At 37.5% G+C, this 8241-nt stretch overlaps 1 non-coding gene across 1 annotated transcript; it reads right to left on the reverse strand.

Moving 5' to 3' along the window:
* Window positions 1-6387: 6387 nt before the first annotated feature.
* Window positions 6388-6506, reverse strand: LOC111731978. The gene has a single exon (XR_002777386.1). It is a non-coding gene; the product is annotated as a 5S ribosomal RNA (ribosomal RNA).
* Between the last annotated feature and the right edge of the window lie 1735 nt (window positions 6507-8241).

The raw sequence follows: 8241 nt of genomic DNA on the forward strand, positions 1-8241 counted from the left end.
GATAGAAGAGGGTGGTGGACAGAATTCTCTCCACTTCTTCTCAAACACTGTGGCCAAGAGCTTTCGACTGTTGTCCCAGCCAACTGAGGTGTCATCTCATGGAGATTTTCTAGACTTAAACAGAGGTTGTCTGTGGCAGTAGGGAGAAAGTTCTGAGGTAGATAGGAAAGAAGCAAAGTTGGACAACACATGTCGAGGGGAAACAAAAAATCCAGAGAGTCTTTCAAGGAAAAGATTAATGGGCTGAATATGAGTTGAAGGGAAAATATCAAGGACTCAGGTGATGGGAAAAGAGCTTGACTTAGGGGCCAGAGACTAGTGGCCTAACTAGGGTCTAGAAAAGTTTTGGAGATGTAGGTCCAAAATAAGATCCTAGTCCAGATCACACTGGCCTCCCTGATGCCGCTCCCCCATCCCAACTATTACAGTTAAGCGACCCTGGAAGGATTCAGTGCGGAATCCGACATGATAGGTGGCAAAGGGCTGGGGAACTGGTGATACAGACAAGCAAGCCTATACCCTGAGGGCCAACCTGGCCTATCTGCTCCAAGAGGATCTGTGCATTATTTGAAGACTAGCGACTTATCACGGCTTAGAGGATTTGCAAGGGATTTGACCACTGCGTTGGAGCAGGAGGTTTACTGTGCTCAGATGGGCACCAGCAGGCCATGGCATCTTGTTGTTTTTTTTAAGTGGTGAGAAGGATTTGATTTGTCAGGAGGGTCCTCAGCTGCAGACAATGGGGAGGGGTGCAGAATGGGGTTAACAGGAATAAGACATACAGCAGAAGACAGAATATATTTTGGAAGTTTCTCTGCACAATGATGTGTCTAGGTCTTCTGTTTTTAGGAAAGGAAGCTGATCTTGAGAAGAAAAAAAAAAAAACACTAACATAGGGAGCTGTGAGAAAGTTTAGAAAGCAACTCTGAAGACCAAAGAGACCCCAAATAAATCACACCTTACTTCTTCTGTTTTTCTGTGACCCTTGCTTTCAGTGTTGAGCAGCCAGAGATACTAAAAATTGACTGTAAACCAAGACCCTACCCCGTCACATCTTATAATGGAGAAAACTTTTTTTTTTTAAATCTGGAAATCTTAAAAATAAAAAGAATAGTTTGTGAGTAGATTCTTATAATAAACAAAGAAAACACAATGATTACTTTCTATGATATCAAATTTCATATATATTGTAAATATTCTCATGCTAAGGATCAACCAAATACTTTAAACTCTATAAATTTTCTATTGTTTCTATTTAGCCAGAGAAATCTGCCAGAGAATACTTGAGTAAGCTTGAAAAGAATTTAACTAGCCCTTTCCACATCTATCAAATTGAAAGATATGATTTAGTTCATGTATCAATACTCCATAAAGTTTAGTCCTAGAAATGTGGATTATACTTTCAATATTTTAAATTTTTTTTCTTTGTCTATTAGCTGACTTATTTTAAGCTCATGGACTATGCTTTTATTGCATAGTAGGCTTAATTCATGTGTTCAGTTTAGATGACTAGCATCTTTCATGAAGATCATTTAAGATGAAAGGCATTAAAATAAGGTAGACTTTAGATATCTAAGCATCTGTTTAATACAGCCCCTCTCTATATTACTTATTTCTGGTGCTGGGCATCAAAGAAAAAAAATGAAAAGTCGGCACTGTTCTCTTAAAAATACGTCAAGGGCCCCCAACTCTTTAACAACACAGGAAATGTCAAATATTATATGGATATAAATAACTCAGTAAAACAGAGTTACAAGAACATCTGGCTTTGCACAGTTCCACGCACTCGGCTGGCGCAAAGATATTTCAGTAATACTATCCAGTCGTTGGGTTGTGTGAGACTGTGGGGCACAGAAGGGAATTTGAGTGTCGAGTGAAAAATGTGCTTGTAAAAGGGTCTGAGTTGTTATCTGTCTAATCCGTCCTAATCTGTTCAGTCATTTGCTCTGGGGGCTCTTAAGAGGGAATACTGACCCCCTCTGGAAACTAGTCTCTTAGACAGATACCCCTGGAGCCCCAGGGTTAGGGATGGAGGGCAGGAGGTTAACGACCCTCCAGACACAAGCTGCCCCACTGATAACTGGAGAGATCATTTTGAAGAGGGACATTTCAATTTTCTGAGGAACTCACAGCTTTATTTCAGTTCTAACATTGTGGAAACGATCTGAAGGGAAAATGGTGACATACATCTCTTTTGTTCTTGCCAGTGTTGCCTTTCAGCCCTGTTCGGGTCCACTGTTTGGTTTTCCTCCTCTCGTCACTGCATTACATTCTCCACTCTTGACTTTCCTTCTGTTTTTAAGATCCGACTTCCTTGTGTGTTGGACATGCTACCATTTGGGGAAGGCAGTTTGTGCAATTTAGTGTATATTTATTTTTTTATAAGTTCAAAATTTATTTATCTATTCGATATTCATTTCACTTATGCATGTTTTAAAAAGAAAGCAAACCTCCTGAAACATATTATACAAAAACTTCACATGAGGCACTTAAGGTTTATAGTTTTCCCCCAAATTACAATTTTCAGTATTATTAAGGATAATAAAGAGCAACATCATCCACCTCAAAGAAAGACAAGGCCAATTATAAATGATAGGTATATCTTAGATACTTTGGGGCTTGTTCTCAAATAACTCTTTTACTTATTTATTCTGCAAACATTGAGTAACTACTATGTGCCAAACACTGTGATAGGTAAAAACTCAAAGTCCTTCATTTCTTTTAAGAAACTTACAGTCTAGTGGAGGAAGCAATACATGGAAGTAAACAGTTCCAAACTAATTCAATCCATTCCAATCCAATGCAGTCCAGTCTAGTCCAGTCCAGTCCAATCCAGTTCAGTCCAATCCAATCCAATCCAATCCTATTCAATCCAATCCAATCCAATCCAATCCAATCCAATCCAATCCAGTCTAAAATAAAGTGAACCACTGAGAGAAAATAAATACCAAGTAAAGGTAACTTGCTTAAATATATCCTACCAACTTTTTGAATATCTAGTTATATGATATCTTTCTATATCTTCAAGAATCTTCTTGGAAATCAGTAGATCTTTATAAAATCGAATCTAGGTGGGGGAAGCACAGGTAAATTAACAGCTGAATGGCAATGTTGCTTAGCACTGGAACAGGAAGTAGAATTGAAGCTAATTACTTTCTGAAGCAGTTGGGTAAATTGTATTGAGGTGAAAGAAAACCCTTTATTTCAAGTATGGTTGATAAGCATGCATGATAACCGGTTCTTGAAGTCATTCCCGGAGACCCCACAGGGCTACTCTTATGACATATTGGTTGTCCTTTCTCAAATGACCTTATTCTATTCACTCATTCATTGGTTAATTCAGTTACTGTGCATCTATTGAATATCTCCTAGTGGTGAAAGTCTGTGGCAGATAATAATTCCCTGTTCTCAAAGAGCTCATTCAGGGAAAGCCATGTCAAGTGCTAGGGGGTCTGTGCTAGAGAGAGAGAAAGGTCTGGTTAGAAGGCGAAACTCCAAGGTAAATTCGTTGGAAATCATTGAATGAGTCACAGCAATTCTTACACTAAATTTTCATATGTTAAATTGCATTTTTCCTTCAAAATTATCCTAGCATTAATTGGGTAATTTCTCAATTTTCATAAACTCTGTTCTCTGTAGATTTGACTTGAAAGAAATGGCCAGTTAGTCATCTGAATTACAGACTCTGCCTAGACTGTCTTTGGTTCTCTAGAACCATGAAAGGGTGTCTCTTTAGGTTTATTTGTTGGCGGGATCCCAGCCCTGGCACATGCAGCCTTGCCCTAGGTGGATACTGTTGAGCATCACTTGCCAACTTGTACTTCTGCTGCTTTCTTAGACTTACTCTCCCCTTTCTCTTCTCATTTTATTCCAGGGATTTGACAGAACAAACTGCCCCCAGACACAGGCCAGTCCACTTCAGGAAATTCAAACTGACAGAAAGTCCTGCCTTCTGCTATTGCAAAAGTGGCTTGCTGTAGCAAGACGCCAACTCAGAGCCATGGGTTATAACTAAAGGTTCTTGACCCCTTGTGCAGAGATGGGAGTGCCTGGGGGACTGCAGCTTTGGCAGGGTTGAGATAAACACTCAGGTTAAGGCATTTTTCATCTGTTTAGCCAGATTTCATTATATTGTCAAACAAGACTGCAGTGCTCATAAGAAACAGCTATGGTATTTTTGTTGAGAGATAGGATGAGAGGTAAGAATTTATTTTTTCCACTGAGAGTAATTTCCCTGATGCTGGGATGCCAGGCAAAGTTTTTATTGGGATTGAAGTAGAGGGTGGGGCATGAGAGCGTAAGCTCTTGGAGCCTTTGAAGAAAAATCTAACTTTGTGTAGTCCTGCCCTGCCTGGTGTTGAGAAAAGAGGACTTTAGTAATGATTTGCCCACATCCTGTGCAGAAAACTCCCTTTCCTAGGTCACCTACAGAACCTATCCTTAATGGCTTATTCTCTTGCTATGTCATTGTCTTACCTTTCCTTCTGTTGACTCCAGGAAATGCCTCTTTGCTTTTTTTTTTTTTCCAGTAACTGCTCTTATCTTTTTCAAATTGAGTTAAACTTAACATTGCTTAGTTCTGATGATGCTCAAAAATTTGATAAGTTACCATGCTACCCAGCCGTCAGTCTAAATTGTATAGATTGTATAGGATTCATGGTCATCCATGTGAAAGTACTTTTAGTTAGTGCTATGACATAGAGCATCTGCATTTAAAAAAATCTAAAGCGAATATCTGGCAAGCAAATTCTTTTATTAACCACTGACTTCCATCATAATCTCATTTTATATTTGTATAGTGTATTTCACACTTACAGATCATTTTATTTTAATAGTAAAACTATGATACAGCTTAAAAAAATTAAAGCTGTTTTTTCCGTATTCAGGAAGCATTTATTGAGTCGCTAGTTTGTAAGGATGATCTTACTACATCCCTCTTCCACTTTTGCAACAACTATTCTAAATCTCTGCTCTACCTCTAGTTCTTTTTCTACACATCCCGCCTCACCAGTGCTCTTGGGCCCTACTTCACCGAGAAAATAGAAGCCATCAGGTGGGATCCTCTTTAACTCTCTGCTACCAAAAATAGGCATCTTCTATCCACCTTCATACTACTTTTCTTTTTTCCTGTGACAGTGGAAAAGGATCTCTTAAGTAGCTATTTCACTGAGTGGGGACCTTACAGAATGACCTGGAGAACTGTCCAATATCTTACACCTAGTAAAAGGCAACCACAAAATTTGAACTTAGGTCTCCTGATTTTTGGTCCCAATGCCCTTTTCTTTTTTCATTTTTAATAGATTTTGTGTTTTTTGAGAGTAATTGAAGGTTTACAGTAAAATTGAGAGGAAGATACAGAGATTTCTCACATGCATCATCTCTCCCATTATCAACATGACTCACTTGAGTGGTATCTTTTTTTATTTATCTATCTATTTATTTATATCAAGGATGAACCTTTATTGACAAGTCATAATTACTCAGTCTATAATTTACTTAAGAGTTCATACTTGGTATTGTATGTACAATGAGTTTTGGAAATGTGTAATGACATATATTTATCATTAAAACATTATACAGAGTATTTTTACTGCCCTAGAAATCCTCTGTGCTCTGCTTATTCATCTAATCCCCACCCCCACCTCCTGGTAACTACTGCTCTTTTATTGTCTTCATAATTTTGCCTTTTCCAGAATGTCATATAATTGAAATTATAGTATGTAGCCTTCTCAGATTGGCTTCTTTCATTTAGAAGTATGCATTTAAGTTTCCTCTATGTCTTTTCATGGCTTGATAGCTCATTTCTTTTTAGTGCTGAATAATATTCCATTGTACCACAATTTATCCATTTACCTACTGAAGAGCATCTTGGTTGCTTCAAAGCTTGGCAGTTATAAACAAAAGCATTATAAATGTCTGTGCAGTAGATTGTATGGACATAAGCTTTCAAAACCTTTGGGTAAATAACAAAGATCATGATCGCAGGATTATGCGGTAAGAGTATGCTTAGTTTTGTAAGAAACTACGTGTCCATCTTCCAATGTGGCTGGGCCATTTTGCATTCCTACCATCAATTAATAAGAGTTTCTGTTTCTCCATATCCTTGTGTCAACATTTGTTGTTGTCAGTGTTCTGGATTTTGGCCATTCTAATAGGTGTGTAGTGATATCTTGTTGTTTTAATTTACATTTCCCTGATGACATATGATGCGAAACATCTTTTCACGTGCTTATTTGCTATCCGTGTATCTTTTCTGGTGAGCTCTCTGTTAAGGTCTCTGGCCCATTTTAAAATCAGATTGTTTGTTTTCTTATCATTGAATTTTAAGAGCTCTTTGTATATATTTTTTATTTTTCATTATTTTTTATTTTATTTTATTACTATTTATGCCTACAGCACCTGGTCTTCCTAGGTGATCTCCCACCCAAGTACTAACCAGGCCCCACCCTGCTTAGCTTCTGAGATCAGACGGGATCGGGCTTGTTCAGGGTGGTATGGCCACAGACCACGGACCGTGGCTCCACTGGGGTGTGAGCCCAGGACCTTCTGCATATAAAGCACACGTGCTAACTGCTACACTATGGAACCATGTCCTGTATATTTTAAATAAGAGTCCTTTATCAGATGTGTCTTTTGCAAACATTTTTTCCCAGTCTGTGGCTTGTCTTCTAAAACTCTCTTGATATTGTCTTTCACAGAGCAGAAGTTTTTAATTTTAATGAAGCTCAGTTTATCAATTATTTTTTTCTTCATGAATTGTATCTTTGGTATTGTAGCTAAAAAGGTGCCACCATACCCAAAGTTATCTAGGTTCTCTCCTATATTATCTCTCAGGAATTTTATAATTATATTTTACATTTAGATCTATAATCCATTTTGAGTTAATTTTTGTGAAGGGTATAAGGTCTTTTTTCTTTTTTTTTTTTTTTTGCATGTGGATGTTATGTTGTTCCAGTACCATTTGTTGAAAAGATGATTGTTTGTCCATTGTATTGCCTTTGCTCCTTTATCAAAGATCAGTTGACTATAGTTATGTGGGTCTATTTCTGGGCTCTCTATTCTGTTCCATTGATCCACATGTCTGTTCTTTTGCCAATATCACACTGTCTTTATTACTGTAGTTTTATAGTAAGCCTTGAAGTCATGTAGTGTCAGTTCTCCAGCTTTGTTCTTCTCTTTCAATATTGCGTTGGCTATTCAAGGTCTTTTACTTCTCTATATAAACTTTAGAATCAGGTTGTTGATATCCATAAAATAATTTGCTAGGGTGTTGACTGGGATTGCATCGAATCTATAAAATAAGTTGTGGCGAGATGGGGACTGACAACTTGACACTACTGAGTCTTCCTACCTACGATTACTTCTCTATTTATTCTTCTTTGACTTTATTCATCAGAGTTTTGTATTTTCTCCATATGGACCTTCTATATCTTTTGTTAGAGCTATACCTAAGTATTTTAGTTCGGGTGCTAATGTAAATGGTATTATGCTTTTAATTTCAAATTCTATCTATTCACTTTTTATATAAAAGAAGGCAATTGACTTTTGTATGTGAACTTTGTATACTGCAATCTCTTATTAGTTCCAGGAGCCCTTTTCTTAGCTCTTTTGGATTTTTGACATAGACCATTATGTCGTTTACTAACAAATAATTTTATTTCTTCCTTCCTAATCTGTATATCCTTTTCTTTCCTTATTGCATTAGTATTGTATTCAGTATAATGTTGAAAGAAATGGTGAGAGGGAGCATCCTTGTATTGTACCAATGCCCTTTCCACTGCATCGTAGTGCCTTTTAGTCTTTTAAATTAGGTAAGCAAGTATTTTATTTTAAAATGTTTATAGTGAACATGTCTGTCAAGCATCATTTCCTCCTTACCTATTTCCAACAGCCCTGAATTTCTGTTTGGTGATCCATATGGTTCTAGGGAATCTGACTGCACCTCCAGCTCTAGCTATGGAGAAATGAACTAGTAGCAACCCCTAGCCATGGTGATTGGTTCAGAAGTAAGCCTGTATCTTAAGCTAGTCCAATCAGAGTGGCACACAGATGCTTTATCTCCTTCTGTATGATATATGGTATGATATAAAAATGAGAAGCCTGGAGCCACTGCAGCCATTTTGCCATTATGAGGGAAGTCGATCAGGGACTGAAGCTAAACACAGAAATAGACCAAACACAGATATTTACAGAAAATAAAGCCAGGGCCCTGAATAAGCCATAACCAAACATTCTTAGTTA

The sequence above is a fragment of the Pteropus vampyrus genome, unplaced genomic scaffold (genome assembly GCF_000151845.1).
Source record: "Pteropus vampyrus isolate Shadow unplaced genomic scaffold, Pvam_2.0 Scaffold416, whole genome shotgun sequence".
Taxonomy (NCBI): domain Eukaryota; kingdom Metazoa; phylum Chordata; class Mammalia; order Chiroptera; family Pteropodidae; genus Pteropus; species Pteropus vampyrus.